Source organism: Neopsephotus bourkii, unplaced genomic scaffold (genome assembly GCF_033783945.1).
Source record: "Neopsephotus bourkii isolate Nb327-2 ecotype Australia unplaced genomic scaffold, CSIRO-AGI_Nbou_v1 NB_846, whole genome shotgun sequence".
Lineage (NCBI taxonomy): Eukaryota > Metazoa > Chordata > Aves > Psittaciformes > Psittacidae > Neopsephotus > Neopsephotus bourkii.
Window position 1 is genome coordinate 2,979,761 of NW_026901342.1, and position 17,350 is coordinate 2,997,110.

At 41.5% G+C, this 17,350-nt stretch overlaps 2 long non-coding RNA genes across 2 annotated transcripts; one reads left to right on the forward strand and one right to left on the reverse strand.

Annotated features, from left to right (window-relative positions):
- The first annotated feature begins 6,221 nt into the window (after positions 1-6,221).
- LOC133213825 (uncharacterized) lies at positions 6,222-9,762 on the forward strand. Its single transcript, XR_009725904.1, has 2 exons — positions 6,222-7,467; positions 8,973-9,762. It is a non-coding gene; the product is annotated as an uncharacterized LOC133213825 (long non-coding RNA).
- A 4,195-nt stretch (positions 9,763-13,957) lies between these two features.
- LOC133213824 (uncharacterized) lies at positions 13,958-16,714 on the reverse strand. The gene is made up of 2 exons (XR_009725903.1): positions 16,475-16,714; positions 13,958-16,419 (listed from the first exon to the last, which is right to left on the reverse strand). It is a non-coding gene; the product is annotated as an uncharacterized LOC133213824 (long non-coding RNA).
- Between the last annotated feature and the right edge of the window lie 636 nt (positions 16,715-17,350).

The window sequence follows — 17,350 nt, forward strand, 5'->3', positions numbered from 1 at the left end:
CAAACCACCACACCAAAACAAATATTCATCTTGGTGAAGTTAGTTTTGTGCAAAGATGTTAAACCAATAGCTTGGCTTGTCTGTTCCTCATCAGAGTTCAGTTTCTAGACTCCAGCACACAGAAGTCAGTAATATGTTCAGTTGTCTTCCTCTTCTTTTTAATTACAGTATATCACCAGTGGAATTTAAACAATGGGCAACTGATGACTTTTATTTAAATTGTTGATAATAGAACAATGCTTTCAACTATGTTTTCAGAAGTATTTCTTTTTAATTTTTAATAACTAATGGAAATCAGTTATCTCTTAAATTAGTTGAAGCAGTGTCTGTTCCTGTACTTTGAAAGTACAGAACTGCCTATGTAAAGACTTGCAGATCAAAGAGGATATGGTTATGAAATATTAAAACAAACTGCAACGTCCAGGTCAGAGATTATCTATGAACCCTTGGTGCTGACAATTCAGGAGGTACCAGAGCTGTGTGGGTTTGCCTCTTGCTTTCATGCTGAGAATGGAGGAAATACCCCTTTGCCTGAGGAGAAGCCAAGGAGATAATTTTTGTGTATTTTAAAATTAATAGGCGTGAACATTTGCAAGGAAGTTAGGGTATTCAACTTCTTATGTTTCTTCACAAAACCCAGGAGGGTTATTTTAGATGTCCTTACTTAATTCAGAGATGTTGTGATTTCTACATACTTCCAGAGGATAAAACAGGTTCTGATCTCTGACTCGCAATTTACTGACTCATTCTTTCATGGCTATCAAAGATTGTAGAGTCGATCCTGTTTTGTCAAGAGTAGTGATCACAGCAGTTACAGCTTGAAAAAAATATGGTCAGCCATGAAGGCACAACATAATCATTAGTGTCCAAACCTCAGATTTTACCTTGTTTCTAGGCTTTTTCTGGTATTTGCAGTGTCAAATCGCAATACTTTTACTTAATAATTTACAAAACACATAAAATACATTCTAAGTATGTGGATAACTTTTTTATTAGAACAGGGGAGTTAAAAGCCAAGGGACCTGACTTCTGTATCTGACACTGAAGGACTTGGCACAGGGAACCAACAGTGGTTTTTCCATATCTGTAAAACCAGAACAGCTTTTACTGCTGGGCAAATACTGGGGAAAAGGTTCTCTCCAGTTAACATGATGCCATTTGCATTGCCACAAATATGACCAAGCTCACAAGATTACTTTGTGCTGTTTTGGTATGTATCCTTTGCCTTCTTGTGAAGTTATTATATATGCTGTAATATTTTCTGGGCATTACTACAGGTCAGTCAGTCTCACTTCTGTGCCCAGCAAGATCATGGAGCAGATCCTCCTGGAAACTATGCTAAGGCACATAGAAAATACGGAGGTGATTGGTGACAGGCACCCCGGCTTCACTAAGGGCAAATTTACTTACCAAATTTGGTGGTGTTCTCCAACGGGAGTACAGCACTGGTGGATAAGGGAAAAGCAACTGGCACATCTACTTAAGCTTGTGCAAAGCATTTGACACTGTCCTGTGCAACATCCTTGTCTCTAAAATGGAGAGGCATGGGTTTGATGGATGGGTCACTTGCCCTAGGAAATGAACATGAGGGGTTTCTGTGTGTATGGTCAGATAATTTGCATGTATATGTGATTCTGAGCTCACTACATATTGTCAGTTGTCTCTGTTGGTGTACCTTCTATAATATGGCTAAGTTATGGTTTACTCGGGTGGTTTTGCAGGTGGTAATTGAATGACTTGCTGCAGAGGCAGGACTGTAACTTCTTTTTATGATTGTGCTATCTGGTCCTCCTCTGACTCAGATACAGATGTCCTAGCCAAAAAAAAAAAAAAAAAGCCTATTATCAGAGCTGTGGCTTCTCTGATTAGTATATAGGGGGAGCTGAACTAGTAATGAATTGCATATCTGAGTTCTAGAGAGGCAGGTGCTGTCTGCTAAATGTGTGCCAAAAACTCCACTGTCAACAGTAAGGGTGAATGATGTAATGCCACCTTGCAGCCAGAACCACCCTGAGATCATGAGCTCATTTCATATTAAATAATAATGATCAGTTGGAAATCTTTATCATTGCTAATCTGCCAACAGATTTACTAGTCAATTTTGTCTTGAACATGGCAAGGAGATTGGGGCAGCTCTTTCTGCTAGAGCCTCTGTTGGGCCAAAACCACCAAATCAGGTATTTTGGCTGTGCTGCTGCCAGTATCTAATGTAAAGTAATTTTTAACTGTTTGTAGAATGAACATCGAAAACCCCAGTGCAGATGTAGAGATTGCAGCAGGAGAAGGGAGTGGGAGGCAGTAAGCTGCTAGGAAGGGAGTTTTGGCAAATATTCCTGTGTGCTACTTACATCTTTAGCTGTATTTTCCAAGCTCTTCTAGCTGTTACAGTGAATGATAGTCTTGGGAAACCTCAGAATTCTCAAGCCTTTCATGACAAACTTGGGTAATTCTCCTTTTAGGAAATATTACACTATTTTGAAGTAATAAAATTCTGCAGAGATGTGTCTAAGTGGCTCCATAAAGATAATCATGGTGAGCTCTATGGATCTGGGAAATAAATTGCCTCTGCCACCTCTCCTCCCGCCCCCGTCTATAGAGCTCAGGTCTCTAGGTTATTGGTAGGGTGGAAAAATAATTTTCCTCTGTTCTTCTCCCTTTCACCCCTTGCTGCTATTTCCCTCTTGCTATTATTTATTCAAAAACATCTGTGTTATAAGAAACACAGTTGTCACTGCTATTTATACTGTAACATGAAAAGTAAAGTAATATTTCAGAGTTTGGGGGTCTGTTGTTGGGATTTGGTTTTGGTTTTAACAATCAGGTTTTTTTATCAGAGGCATGGATGTTTCTTCTAACGTAAGTACATGTTGTTTTTCTGCTAGTGAGACATCAGTGCTAAGTAATTGCTGAAATCTTTTTCATTTTTCTTTTTATTTTCACTTGGCCTTCACTGACTTTGAAGTTTGGTTCAGGTCAAATTGTACATTCGTCTTTTAAAGCATCTGAAGCAACAACCTCAGTTTGTCCTTTAGATCCTGAAAGCTTATATTTCTGCCCAGCTTTAATTCAGCTCTTTGTGGTCTGTGTTGGTTATTAGAGTACCAAGTGATTTCTTTTTAATGAAAAATAAAAGGCATGCATCAAGCATTGCACAGACTTTGAAAGAATATCTTAGAAAAAAACTCTTGGTTTTTGCTGTAGTGGTCACTGGTCAGTCTGTTTTCTAACAATCCTGATTTATGGAGATGAAAACAGGACCCTTGAAAGCTGCCAGTCCAGTGAGAACAATTCATTAATTAGCACTTCTTCACTCGTGATTAAGAGCAATATAACCTTATGTCCTGGAATTTCCTTTTTGCCCCCAGAGAGTCTAATCTGTGTGACACATCTGTGCCTCCACATATGGTTATATGCACCAGGGTAAAAAAAAACTGTTATAGATACTTTACAAAATCACATACTTCACAAAGATTTACATTTTCTGCATCAGCATTATAATCTATCTGGCAGATTTCTATCATCATTCTGCTGGGGAATTTTGCACTCTTCAAAATGGAGACCGCATTAGAACACCCATTTTGAGTTATGTTTAGACATCATAGAGAACAGCCATGGTGTGACAATTATTTTTCTGATCTCAGAACTGACAGAGCAGGCCCTTGAAGTAGAGGGCTCTGGTTTATTTTTTAATTTATTTTTCATTTTTACTTTTGGTTTGTTTTACAGAAGGGAATTGTCAAGGCTGACAGATGTGGTGCTTCTCAGCAGGAGCAAATAAATGGAGGGAGAGCCTTCTTGGCCGAAGAGACAGGTAGGAGGCAGATCTGGATTCTCTGTGAACAGGGGTGCTTCGATAGAGTGAAAGCAGAAAATCTTTGCCTGGCTTAGAACACTGACAAAACTTAGACTACAGTGGTGGCAAGGGCAAGCTTTACAGAACTCCGTGGTTTTGCAGCACTCCTTAGCAATAATGCAACTGACTGAGAAATTCCTTTATGAAGCCTAAGTACCACATGGTTTTGGTTGGTTGGTTGTTTTGTTTTTTTTTTTTCTTTTTGGTGTGCGAGATAGTACCTGGATGCATTAAACTAGAACTACAACACTGAGGAGGAGTTCTGAGAAAATAAAAGGTTACTGAATGGGAAGAGGGAATCTCGTATGTAGGACTATAGTTTAAAGTTCTATGATAGCTGGGTCAGGAAGTAGTGTGGCTCAGGGAAACCTTTACACAAGGAATCTGGGCCTGCGTGACAGCAACGCTGATCCAAAGCTAGAAACAGTAACCAAGTTGGTTTAAAGATAGTTGGTTTTGGATTCAGCTGACTCTTGCAGCAGGTTAGCTACTATCCCAGGCCTGGTGGCTCAGCCTTAGATTTCAGTGAAGAGTTGCAGCAGTCTTTGGTCCTGCAGCTATTAATGCCATGAATAATCTTGCTTTTCAGAAGAGCAAAATTTGCAGAAACGTCTGTTGTCTTCCATGGCAGCTTTTGGGCACTTCTAGTCTGGCGGTGTTTACAGAAGGGGAACAATGTGATGCTCAGTTCTTTGTGAGACTTAATTTTCTGTGTTATTGTGGGCAAGGCACAATCCATGTTTAAGAATGGAAAATGGGGATGCTAATGGGGGAATTGGACCAAATGTTAATGTTCCAGAGCCTATATTTAGGTACTGTGCCTTACTAGGAGGTGATGTGTCCTGCATAATGAACACTGAGACCTGATGACAATCTGATAGTATTTTATCATGAGTTTAGCTTTGACAGTGAAATTATTGCTCACAGGTTTTATCCTTTGAAGCTGAAGAATTAGGGTTTTGCATCTTGTCTGACTCTGAGGAGACCTTGACCTTGGTTGTAGTCTTCCGTTGTTCTGTGTAGCCTCACCTCTGAGTGATAGTACGGAGATACTTCTGAAGCTTAATTATAAAGCAGCTTTTACAGAATCTGCTACTAAGATAATGAAGTAGCTGCCAAAGTTCAGGTTTGTTAAGAATCACTCCCTTTTTCTGCAATTAACAGAATGCCTTCGCAGACACAGGCATACAAACTCAGTTATAAAGCATTGTGGTAAGGCCATAATGATCATAGAATAGTTAGGGTTGAAAAGGATCTTAAGATCATCAAGTTCCAACCCCCCTGCCATGGGCAGGGACACCTCGCTCTAAACCATATCACCCAAGGCCTCGTCCAACCTGGCCTTGAACACTGCCAGGGATGGAGCATTCACAACCTCCCTTGGGCAACCTATTCCAGTACCTCACCACCCTAACAGGAAAGAATTTCCTCCTTATATCCAATCTAAACTTCCCCTGTTTAAGTTTTAACCCATTACCCTTTGTCCTATCACTACAGTCCCTAATGAATAGTCCCTCCCCAGCATCCCTATAGGCCCCCTTCAGATATTGGAAGGCTGCTATGAATTCTCCATGCAGCCTTCTCTTCTCCAGGCTGAACAGCCCCAACTTTCTCAGCCTGTCTTCATACGGGAGGTGCTCCAGTCCCCTGATCCTCCTCGTGGCCCTCCTCTGGCCTTGTTCCAACAGTTCCATGTCCTTTTTTTATGTTGAGGACACCAGAACTGCACACAATACTCCAAGTGAGGTCTCATGAGAGCAGAATAAAGGGGCAGGATCACCTCCTTCGACCTGCTGGTCACACTCCTTTTGATGCAGCCCAGGATACGGTTGGCTTTCTGGGCTGCGACCGCACACTGAAGCTGGCTCATGTTCATTCTCTCATTGACCAGCACCCCCAAGTCCTTTTCTGCAGGGCTGCTCTGAATCTCTTCTCTGCCCAGCCTGTAGCTGTGTCTGGGATTGCTGCAACCCAGGTGTAGGACCTTGCAACTTGTCATGGTTAAACTTCATGAGGTTGGCATCAGCCCACCTCACAAGTGTGTCAAGGTCCCTCTGGATGGCATTCCTTCCCTCCAGTGTATCAACTGAACCACACAGCTTGGTGTCATTAACCAGTTTGTAACAAATGAGTACTTCCTTCATAAACTTTTCTTTCACTGTTTACAGAAAAAAACCCAAAACAACAAACCAAACAAGTAAAGAAGGTAGGAGGAAAGAATAAAAAGAGAAAACTTTTACTGGAAATAAGTACATTAGCTTTTCTGAGAAGTGTCCTCTGTAAGAGACTGCAGCTTTGGAGATATATGTAAAACGCATTGCATTTGAATTTCTTTACTCAGAGAGTTACTGCAGTAACAAGTGACAGGATGAGAGAAAATGGCATTAAGTTGTACCAGGGAAGGGTTAGATTGGATATTAGGAAAAATTTCTTCACTGAAAGGGTTGTCAACCATTGGAACAGGCTGCCCAGGGAAGTGTTAGAGTGACCATCCCAGGACGTATTTAAAAGATGCGTAGATGCGGCACTTAGGGATATATGATTTAGTGGTGGACTTGGCAGTGGGTTGACAGTTTGACTTGTTCATTTTAAAGGTCTCTTCCTATCTAAATAATTCTGTGATTCTGTGTCTACTGTGTTTTGTGATAGCTGCCACTGCATATGTACTGCTAGCCTATAGGAAGCCTATGGTAAAACGTGTTGTCATGAACTCCCAGGAAAAAGGTTTAATCTAAATCGTCCTGTTCCTTTTGATAAGCTGAAAGCAGCCACATACTGTGTTCTTGCAGCACCCTGTAAAGTGTCATAATTCAGCCATACATCAGGATCCTGGGGTGGAGCTGCCCTGAAAAAGTAATTAAAACCTAAATCTGCAATGTTTCTTCTTCGGTGGCACTACCATTTGTTTTCAACACAGTGGATTAAATGAGGAAGGTTTCGGTTAGGTGGAGTTATCCCGTTATCAATTTTGAAAGTATTTTGGGACCTGTGACCTGAGTTCTTGCTGCTGGTCATCCCTGCATTTACTGAAGTGCAAAGTCTAGCTTTGTAAATGGCATTTGTTTGACTGGGCAGTCAGCCCTGGCTTAATCCCCAACACTGACTGTCCAAGGAAGGCTTGGACTGAATTTACTTTAAGGAATGAATACATGCAATGATATACTTGCACTCTGTCCTTTTCCCTCATTCATACTAAGTAGGAAACTGGACAGTGTGTACACCAGCTCCTGCCTGGCTGTCCCAAACGAAAGGAACAGCATTGGGAATGCTGAGTCATGTCAGATCTCACCCTGGTGGGACTTAGTTTGTGTGTAATGTTGCTGGAATGGTTTCCCCATTTACAATCAAATTTAAAATACATCTAACTTGACTGTTACTATCCCTCTTACCCCATATATTTATTTGTATGTGTTTGTTTATGGAAAGCTGTTTACATTGTGCTTAGTATTATCTCTGATACCTTGTGATCAACTCTCACCTACAGGTCAATTGATAAAAATCTGTGATCCAGAGGTCTGGGTCAGACATGCCTTTTTGTGGTACGTCATTTTCTCCTTGTTCTGTGACCTAGAGATCATACTAAAAAGGCCATGATTTAGAAGAACTAAAATTGGGTAAATTTGATTTTCACATTTTCCAGAGGCAAAATTCACTGTTTCAGGAGTTTATATCCAACATGACAGGAGAGAGGCAAGGAAAACCAAAGTGGGTGTTAGAAACATGTGTATTTTCACACCATCTTGCTACTTTCCTTTGCTTGAATTTAAACACTGTAAATTCTAGGGAGTTTCATTTTTGAATATTTCACCCCTGCCACTTGCTTAACTCTGTCAAGTATTCAGTTTCACGTTTGTGTCTGTAACTGTTACAAGAGGTGTTCCTTGTCTTCAGTCCACTGTATGTTTTTTTTCAGTTCTCGCTCCACCTGTGAGTAGATAGCTATTCATGATGTCTTGCCCTTGCATTTAAAACTTCTTTTGGAAGGCTTGCTGTTTTTCCAGGTCACTATATTAAGCTGGCTGTGCAAACAGCAGGGTGAACTGGAACAGCTGTGATTTCCAGTATCACGAGGACTGTTCAAGTCCTCCTTAAGGCTTAAGGTTGTGATCTTTCTCTCTCTGTCATCATCCTCTCCTGAAGCTCTTTCCCAACCACACTGTGGAAACTTTTTTTAAAGCTGTGATCTTTAAATCTGGCGAGTCATTCTGCCAGTCATTAGCTAGAACAAGCATATGCTGTTTAGTCACGAAGTGACACACATCCCAGGGGAATGTTCCAGCTCCCGGATTCCTGTGTGCTCGATAACAGATCTCTCCCAGTCTCTTGTAACTAAATATTTATCAAGTCATAGAGAGAGAATTACTTCCTCTCTCACTCAGCTGCGTTGTCACCGAATGTGGTTTGTGTCTTCATTTTAATGGCTATGTAGTTATTTATACAAAGCTCTATAAAGTTATTTAAACAACTTACCTAATAGAGACTTACCCAACAGTCAGTGTTACACAGAGTTAGAGACCCTTGGGTTAAAGTCCAGTTTAAGGGCCTGAAACAAGATCTTCCATGGTAGCTGTAAATAACTGCTAAGCTAATAGGAGAAGCGCTACACATACATACAGGGAGAAAGGTCTTGTTTTGCCTTTTGTGAGCATTACGTGTAGCTTAGGGATGTTCAGAGCTGACCTCCAGTTGTCCCGGTGAACATGCTGGAGGAAGAGCCTGCTTGAAGGTTTCTGCTTTGAGACTCCAGGGGTTTGCTTCAGTTAGTGACATACCTGTAATGCTAGGAGGGGTTTGAGGACATCAGGTCATGAAAGTGGACTCTACCTCCAGGGTTGGAAAGCAGTTTTTGCAGAAATCAATAGTGTTTATAGTGGACTTAGTCATCAAGTATCACTTGATGTTGGATTTTTAATTCTGTGTTTATATGTTGTTCAAGTTGGAGTTACTGATACAGGGAAGCATTAGTTATATATGTCCCAGTATTGTCATTTTAGAATGAAAACCAAAAAATGTAGGATTGTCCTTGAAGCATTCATGAAAGTATCTCTTTTTCTTAGTGAACAGATCTATATTTTTAGGTTCTTGTTACAAGGAAAGAAACATTTATTCTTGTTCCTAGATGCTTCTTGACCCATTTGAAAATGTGACTAGGAAAAGGACTGACTGCATTTCAACTAAAGATATGATCATAGTAGGCTTGGGGGAACACCTACCCCCTCCTTTCCAACAGGAAGGATTTAACAGTCAGGATTTCTTGCTCTCAAGAGCATTTTCATAGACTCTGGAAGACAGGAAAATATATAGGCTTTACATCACGGGCAGAAGATCAGTAAAACAATTGCTTTATTTCAGTCTTGGCAGGCAGTGGGACACTGAGCAACCTTTTTGGATAAACCCAGCAAGCTGTACTTGCAGCCTGATAGATTCAGTGGCCGCACAGAGCTCTCTAGAGCAAAACCAACTACTTAAATTCAGTCTGCTACTGAATAAGTAACCCATGCAGACTCAAAGCACAAACCTTTGGTGCTTCTGAAAACTAAGTTCCTGTAATTAAGGAACTGCTCAACTCTGCAATAGTTTCAGTGCCTGGATATGTTTGAAATGCAATGTGACATGAAGGAAGGGGAAGAACAGTTTTTGATATTATACTTTCATTTGTGCTCCTAAGCCTAACCATTAATTTAGCACCAGGTTTAATTTCATTCCAGGTTTTCATTTGCTCAGTTACCTGGGGTAAATGTGAAGTGGATTTAAGCGGCATTTAAGCGGCATTGTTTCAGACTTGTGCTGAATTAAATCAGGATGTGAAATCAGGATGTGGCCTAAACTGTAGCAAGTACAACATATTTTTCCACAGTTCTCTTTTCAGTGCTTATTTCAGTTTATGCTGACAAATATTTCATGCTTTATCTACTTACCTTTTTTTGCACTGTTGTTTTGAAAAAAGTAGGGTTGATGCTTAGGCCTGACTTAACAAATTGAGTTCAAAGTGTTTTTTTTCCATGTCTCAGCAGCAGTAAAGTAGAGTTAGGACAGATTTAAGATACATAATTACATGTAAAGATAAATCAATTCAGTTGCTCTTTTGTGGAGGCACTGCATGCTGCTCCTTGTTATTTTTATGCACATGAAGTTATCACAGTTTCTAACATGAAGGCTCACAAGCAGTCTCCTTCCTTCTGATGGCACTTTTGAGCAGTGAGACTGCGCAGCCATGCTGCTCTGGTACATCAGGTAAAGGCAAAGACAACGCAGTTTTCAGTTAAACCTTAAAAGGGCCCTGCTTCATCCTTCATCATTGATTTAAGCTATATGCATGTAGGAGTCATATCTGCAGTTGCGGTTTTGGGAAGGGCTTCTTTATCAGTTTGTGAGCGGGGGCATTTTTCCTGGGGGTAGGCAGCAAGGCTGGATATTTCTGGGAGAGATGTTTACGGAACGGGGGCTGGAACTGTCACAGACCAATGACCATGCCTTTTGCTTGGAAGTCAAAACCTTACAAGCAGTGTGCCACTCCTCCTGTGCAGCAGGTCTATTTCTCTGTGAGAGCTGGGACAGCCAAGTGGGAGCACCTCACATGCAGCCTGGCAAAGGGAGGGTATGTACCTCCTGGTAGAGGGAGCAGGTTGGGGAGAAACCTGCCTAGCCAGGGCTTTCCCTTCATCTGGCACACTGAGCTCTCCTTCACCAGTAGTGGTCTTGTCAGTGGTTCCTTGTCTGTTCAAAGGGCAAAGTACAGTGGCATTTCAACAGGGAAAATTTCTTTATCTGCCAAAGGGGAGAGAGCATAATAGGGCCTGAACTGCTGAATTCATGTAAAAAAGACAGGTCTTAGAAGCATGGCTCTGCTTTACAGTTACATTGGGTGTTTGTCCTGGTGAATGTGAAAGGTCTTACCTTCCCTGGTGGGACGCTTTGCATGCAGTGGTGATGTAGGAGGTCCAGCCAAAGCAACAAATCCAGCAGCACTCCATTTGACATGTGTGTCCCCTTTGCCCAGCACACCCAGCTCCACTAGTGAAAGTAACCTTGTCAGTAGGTTAGTTTGTGAGATGACTCTGGTCATGTGGCATTGCAATAGATTCAAGACCTTAGTTCCTTTGAGTTCTCTGTTCTGAACCTGGGTTTTCCCCAGTATTCAAGGCAGCAGCCTTCAGGGTGCCAATTGAACCTTGTGACCACTGTGCCTCAGCTGACTATGGAAGAGACGGTAGTTTTGTCAGTGTGAGACCTATGCCAGCGGCCCACAGAGAGGAGGGCTTCTCGTTTAGTGTGCCCTAATATAATGGGTGCAGGGCATTTCCAGATCAGAAGGTGCCACTCATGATCCCTCTTTAATCAGATACACCTCCCAGGTACCAGATTTGATGTGGCTGTTTTAATTTCCAGTTTTATGTGAAAAACTTTGTTTTATTAAAGAACCCTTGTCTGCTTAGAATGGTAATTACCTGCCTACCACCACCAAGATTTCGATGGAAAACTTTTAAGTAAATGTTATGGAAAAAGTGTTTGCGTAGGTTCAGAATGCTAGTTTAGCAGAATGCCAGTGTAATATATTAAAGAAGTTTTGCCCAGGAATGCTGGATGCATTAAAGACAACTTTGGTAAGTTGTTAAGCTACGTGTCTGTGGAAAGAGAAGCAAATTCTGTGTTTGATACCTTGGTCTTTGCTGTGCAGTGCATCTAGTAACATGAATATTTACCTTGTACATTATTTTCTCTGGCTTGAAAATTCAAATATGTACTTACAGTTACACTTACAGCTGTATAGCTGATCATGTTAATTTTATCAGGAGATTCAGTTTGCCCAGTCTTGCAACTGGACTGTTGCCAAGGTTGTGACTTAGAGTCAAAGAGGAGAAAACAGGACTCCAGTGAGATTGGTCATAGTAGGTGAGGCCTTAGTGAGTCAGAATGTTTTGGTAAGTGACATATTTTTCATGATGCCTGTATAACAGAATGACTAAAGAAGAAACTCAAACTCCAGTATGAGTATGAAAATAAAATCGGAAAACTCTTTGCTCATATCCTGACTGACTGGGAACAGTCCAGGTCCAGTATTTGAATCCCCATTTTGCCAGCCCTTTCTCTAAAGTTCAAGGATCTGCACCAAAATAAATGGTATTCTACGGTTCTGTTCCAGGCTGTCATCCACAACGTCTGAGATTAAAGAACAGCAGGAACATTGACAGCAACAAAATACTTCCAGTTTGAGATAGAAATAACTTTTATACAAAAGGAGGAAAAATATTTCTCCCTGGAACTCCACCCATGAATGGGATATCTGAATTACATGAAGTCAGAGTTTAAAATGGAGATCTGCAAATAATTTTAGCTATATGGCTTTTGCCACACATGTTCTAACACAGTGTTTGCTGCAGCAGTAGTGCTGTGCAACAAGTACTTGCAAAAATAACTTCTGTCTCTGTTCATATTCGTAAGGCACCATTAAAAGGCTCCTGTAACATTAAATGCAAGTCTGCTGTTAAAGTGATGGTTGTAATGAGAAAAGGAAAAGATACAGGGTTAACATTTAAATAAACAGGAGGAGGTGATCCATGCATGATCAATCAAGATTATTTTTACCCATCGTTGTTTAATGTGCAAGTCAAAAGTTTTCTTAGTAAAGAGAAAGCAGCTTTGGGAGCTGACTGAACTTGCAGTGAAATGTCATTTTAATATTTGGCTAAGCAGAAAAGCCTTATTTTAAAGTTTGGAGGGGGGTAGCAAACTATTTTGCTGCTACTGTTTCCGCTCAGGCAGACTTTCAAAGTGTAATCAAAACCATATCTATCATATAGTGTGTCTTTTCCACGTTCTTGCCAAAAATATTTCTATGTAAATCAAATGTTTTTCTTTCTAACGGGAAAGAGTGCTATGACCTCCAGAGGGCACCCAGCCAGAAACTCTTCAGTTTTAATCTCAGCTCCTGTGTGGTTTTTTAGCTGGTTTCCCTTCTCTGAAGAGCAGCAATAGCTGCCTACATAACTTCTCATCTCTCAGGATGGGTCCTTGTTGTTATCCATAATGTGGAAGGGAGCAGGGAACCCTCAGGGCCCATTAGGTCCAATATTTGGTCATCAATGGAGGAAGGAGGAGGAGCTGTCCTGTTGAAGCTCCACTGTGTCAGGTTCTCTGCACATCAACACTGCCGAGTAGTACCTGATTCAGATCTCAGTATTACTCTTTTCTGGACTTGATTATATATTATTTGAATATGGGAGGATTTCTGCCTGCATGTCTCCAGTGGATCTGCTTGCCAGCTACCTTCAGCATTTTCTTCACTGGTAGTAGCATTTGGCCTCTCCTGAGCACTGATAGTTTACTCAGTATCTATATAAAGCTGTCTGCTGTAAAACCGTACTGGCAGTATAGGTCTCTCTGCCAGTGAAAGCCCATGCAGGATAGCAAAACAGTCCCAGTCAGCCCAAAATCCTGATCTTAGTCACTTAATGATATTGCAGCACAGCCTTGACAACAAAACCTATATGCAGAAAGCTATTTTGTGGAGTGAATGTTTATCTTCATATTACTTTTAGATCACCATTTTACCTTTAAATGCTCTGTATGACACATTTGTGTCTGTACATTTAGTATCAGTATTGAAATCTGTAAGGTCGCTTCCAGGGTAAGAATGAATCTTCATGAGTAAGGATGACAGGTGGCTTCAAAAAATTCAAAAGGCAAAGCAAGAGGAGATTAGAAACAGGGCAGTGCTGTCCCTCACCAGAATTTTCCAGCTGGTTCCCAGCCTACATGCCCTGACTGCAGCCCATATGCTGTGTTCACCTGGTCCCTCCACAGTGTGCCCTGTGGAGCCCTGTTAATTGAGGCTGTTGCCTCTTGTAGTGCCAAACCGTGAGCTTCACTGGCTATTCTTTTATCCATCCACCTCTCTCTCTCTCCTCGTCTGCTGGCACCCTCCAATTCATAACACCCCCTTTCCTGCAAACCTTTGCCTTTAGCTGTCCCAGCCTCCATCCCCTGTCTGAGGGCAGCGCACAGAGGACAGTGCTCATCAGAGGGAAAACAGGAGTCTTGATCTATACACCTCTTTCCTAGGTAGAAAAAGCAGGGGGGCACAGAAGACAATAAAATTTGAACTTGATGGTGTTACTTCACTTTATTTTTTTTGTGTATGTTCTGTACACATCTGGATGGATTGTCCCAGGTGTGTTGATAGCAAGATCTCTGATTTCCAGGAAGTTTCCTACTTTTGCTTTAAAATGGCTGTCAGAGTCCTGAGGTTACATTATTGAAACTGACTATGGAGGAGTGGAATCAATGCAAACTCTTGATTTCTATATGAAATATTAAGTAAACTTCTAGACGAAGCAAATCAGCAGAACTGAAGTGTGGTTTGATCTGAATTTTCCTTCCGGTTTTTGTTTGTTGTTTTTTTTTTTTTGTCTCAGTCTGATTGCACTCAGTACAGTCAGTTCAGTCTTGCCTTTGCTGGGAATGATTCCTTGCTTATCTCCCAGAACCGCTCCTGACCTCACCTACCTGATGCTCTTTCATTCTGTATGTTTTTTCCATGATCTCATCACTCAGCAAATGACCGGCCAGTGCCTTTCTGAACATACTGTTCCTATTTCAGCCAGATTTCACCATCTTGTTCCATCCCTTGCTAACCTTTCTCCTCTAGCTATTATGAACATGAGCAGTTATATTTGGCCTACTGGTATCTTCTTTCAAGACCAGGAACTTTCTCCATGCCTCTAAAGAATTGCAGCACAAAGTAATTTGGGATTCTCAAGAAGAAAGTACAAAGATAATAGCTTTCCTCATCTGTCAGATATACTGATGCCACCGTATTCTACACTGCTGTCAACAGCACACTGATTTCTGTCATTCACTGCTATCAGAAGACACTAATAATCTGTACTCCATTTTCAAAACTAGTAACTTTCATCTCTCTAGTCAGTTTGTTTTCTCCATTTGGCCTTTTCCCTGAACCCAAAGCAAAGAATTTTGATCTTTGTATTAATGTAAATTCTCTCCTTCCTTCAAACGCCTCCCCTTTTCCCCCCTAACTTCTATTACTACTAGTTTGCCTCCTTTTAACTCATACCAGTAAGCTCTTAATCCTTCTCATCACTTAAGAAGCCCCCTATAACATTTGGTCTGGGCTCTCCGTCGTCACAATTATTGCCCATCATACAGATTTCCTGCGCTTGCTCTGTAACGGGAGCTCCTCTGCACTCTCCTCTGATCAATCGCTCCTTTCATGTTGACAGTCCGACTGCTTCCTGTTAAATCTCAAAAGCTCCCTTTTCAGTGAGTGAATCATGAAAGCACCGTTGTTTCATCTTCCTAGGTTTTTCACGAAATACAGTTGAAATTTTAATCTTTATTAATCTTTTTCACTAGGTAATTAATAACACAATTACTAATGCTTTCCTTTCTTTTGATAGTTTTTGTGTGTCTTGAACTTGGTACCATCTTATGTACTAATTACTGCTTATATACTAGTTATGCAGGCATTTTCCTTGTTAGGATTCTTGCTTCCTTTAGTCCATAGTGATTCCCTTTTAGTACCATTATTTCTCTTCCATGGCAGCCCAGAAAGATGGAATAAGACAGTGATGCTTGATCCTAATTCCTTCTCCTCTGCAATCGTGTCAGCTGGACCAAAAGTATTTCACATGGGTATATTCTGACTGGATCAGGAACTGTGAACAGATTGTCTTGTGCTGTTCTTCGATTCATGGAGTTTAGATAGAAACTGGGACTAGAAAGGTGTGGAATGTAGCACACGCTGACATCGCTGAAATTGGCTTAGAAAGCTGAGAAGAGGCAGGCTTGTACAGAAATGTGCCAGGAGAAAGGGAATGTGCTGACTTGCATAGCCCCAAAGCTGAGAGCAGGATGTCTTGGGATGCAGCAGATATACAAAGGGTTGCCTGGGTCAGACAGCTGAAAACGGACCTATCTGGAGCGTGGAATAGACTTAATCCCAGACAATTTAAAACAAGAGTTGCAAACAAGCAGGCTTGTTGCATAACTTAACACACATGAGAGAATGAGCCACTGGATCAATGCCTTGCCACTGATGGAACCACAGATGTGAAGCCAGAGCCAGTTTGCTTTCATGATTTGCCATACCAATGCTACTTCTGCCAGGATATGGGGTAGGGACAGATGAATCCTCCCACAGGACGCTGCAAAAACATCGACAGAGCTACACAGCTTACTGCAATGTTACAAACCCTAAGCACCACATCTGGAGAAAATGAAAGAGTGTAAATGCATGAATTCACTCATGCAGGCACTTGTATGCTCCCTTTCTCCCCATGCTTGACCATTATGCTGTTGTTCTCCATTATGGTAAGCAAAACCAATGGGAGTGTATTGAAGGTGCCCTTCCGCCAAATTAATCCTGCACCAGAGAGCCAGTCTGGCTGGGAGCTGAGGGCAGGGAAAATCCATGCCTGGAAAAGTAGCACTGTTTAAAGGCATGGAGGTCTCTTTGTTGGTATGCTTGGGCTGTGGCATAACAGCTCTGCTGAGAGGAAGCTAAAAATTGGCAAGACTGGTATTTGAGGGTAGGGTAGCGCAGGAACCTAAGCAGGAGCAGTCCTAATGTGTAGCGCAGATTTGATATGTTCCATGTACCACCTAAGCAGGAGGAGTCCTAATGGGTAGTGCAGATTTGGTATGCTCCTATGTACCACCCCTTCTCCCCCTGCCCTCTACAATTACTTAGGTTTGGCAAACGCTAAACCTCTAAATTAGGCTTAAAACTTGAAACATTGCTTTGGGTGCTTTGGCACTGAAGACCATTCTAGGAACCCAAGGAGCTCTTCCACGATTTTCCACGTGTCATAGGCCTAGGCTATACCTGCTATGTAGGGCTTTTATGTAGGGCATCTTTCTGTTGAATGTTTAAAGACTGTTAAAAGAGGGGGCAGGTCAAGAGAGAGAATGCATAAAAGTTGTACACTGCAGGTGTTTCACCAGGAATAGCAGGTCCAGATTTGTCCTGTGACCTTTCCCCCAGTTGGGGGAATTTTGACGTGCAGTTGCTTCCTGAGTTACATAGTGAAGGAGTTCATTCCTTGCCTGCACACACCGCAGCCCCATCAGCAGTTATAGATGTAATGGAGGTTATACTTGTGCTCTACTGGATGTATAGTGGAAGAGCCTGTAGATGAAGGGCAGAAAAGGGCCCCATTGTCTATGTGTTCTTGAAAACTACAGAAATTCACCGGCTAGAAGTTTAGGCCCAAGTGGAAGTGAAGAGTGTAAACAAACTCTTTCTCTTAGCTATGTCCTTGCAGAACACAGTACCCAAACCTAATCAACAGGAAATCAGAAACCAGCAGCTTAACTCTGAGTTTCCATTAAATACAGATACAACGGTTGCTCTATTAAGAAAAAAATACAAATTCAATAATCCTTAATAACTCAGACCCTATATTAGTAATTGCCATTACAACTAATGCAGCAGATGAAGTCCCATCACCCAGTTTGTGTCTGCAGTTCACCAGTAGT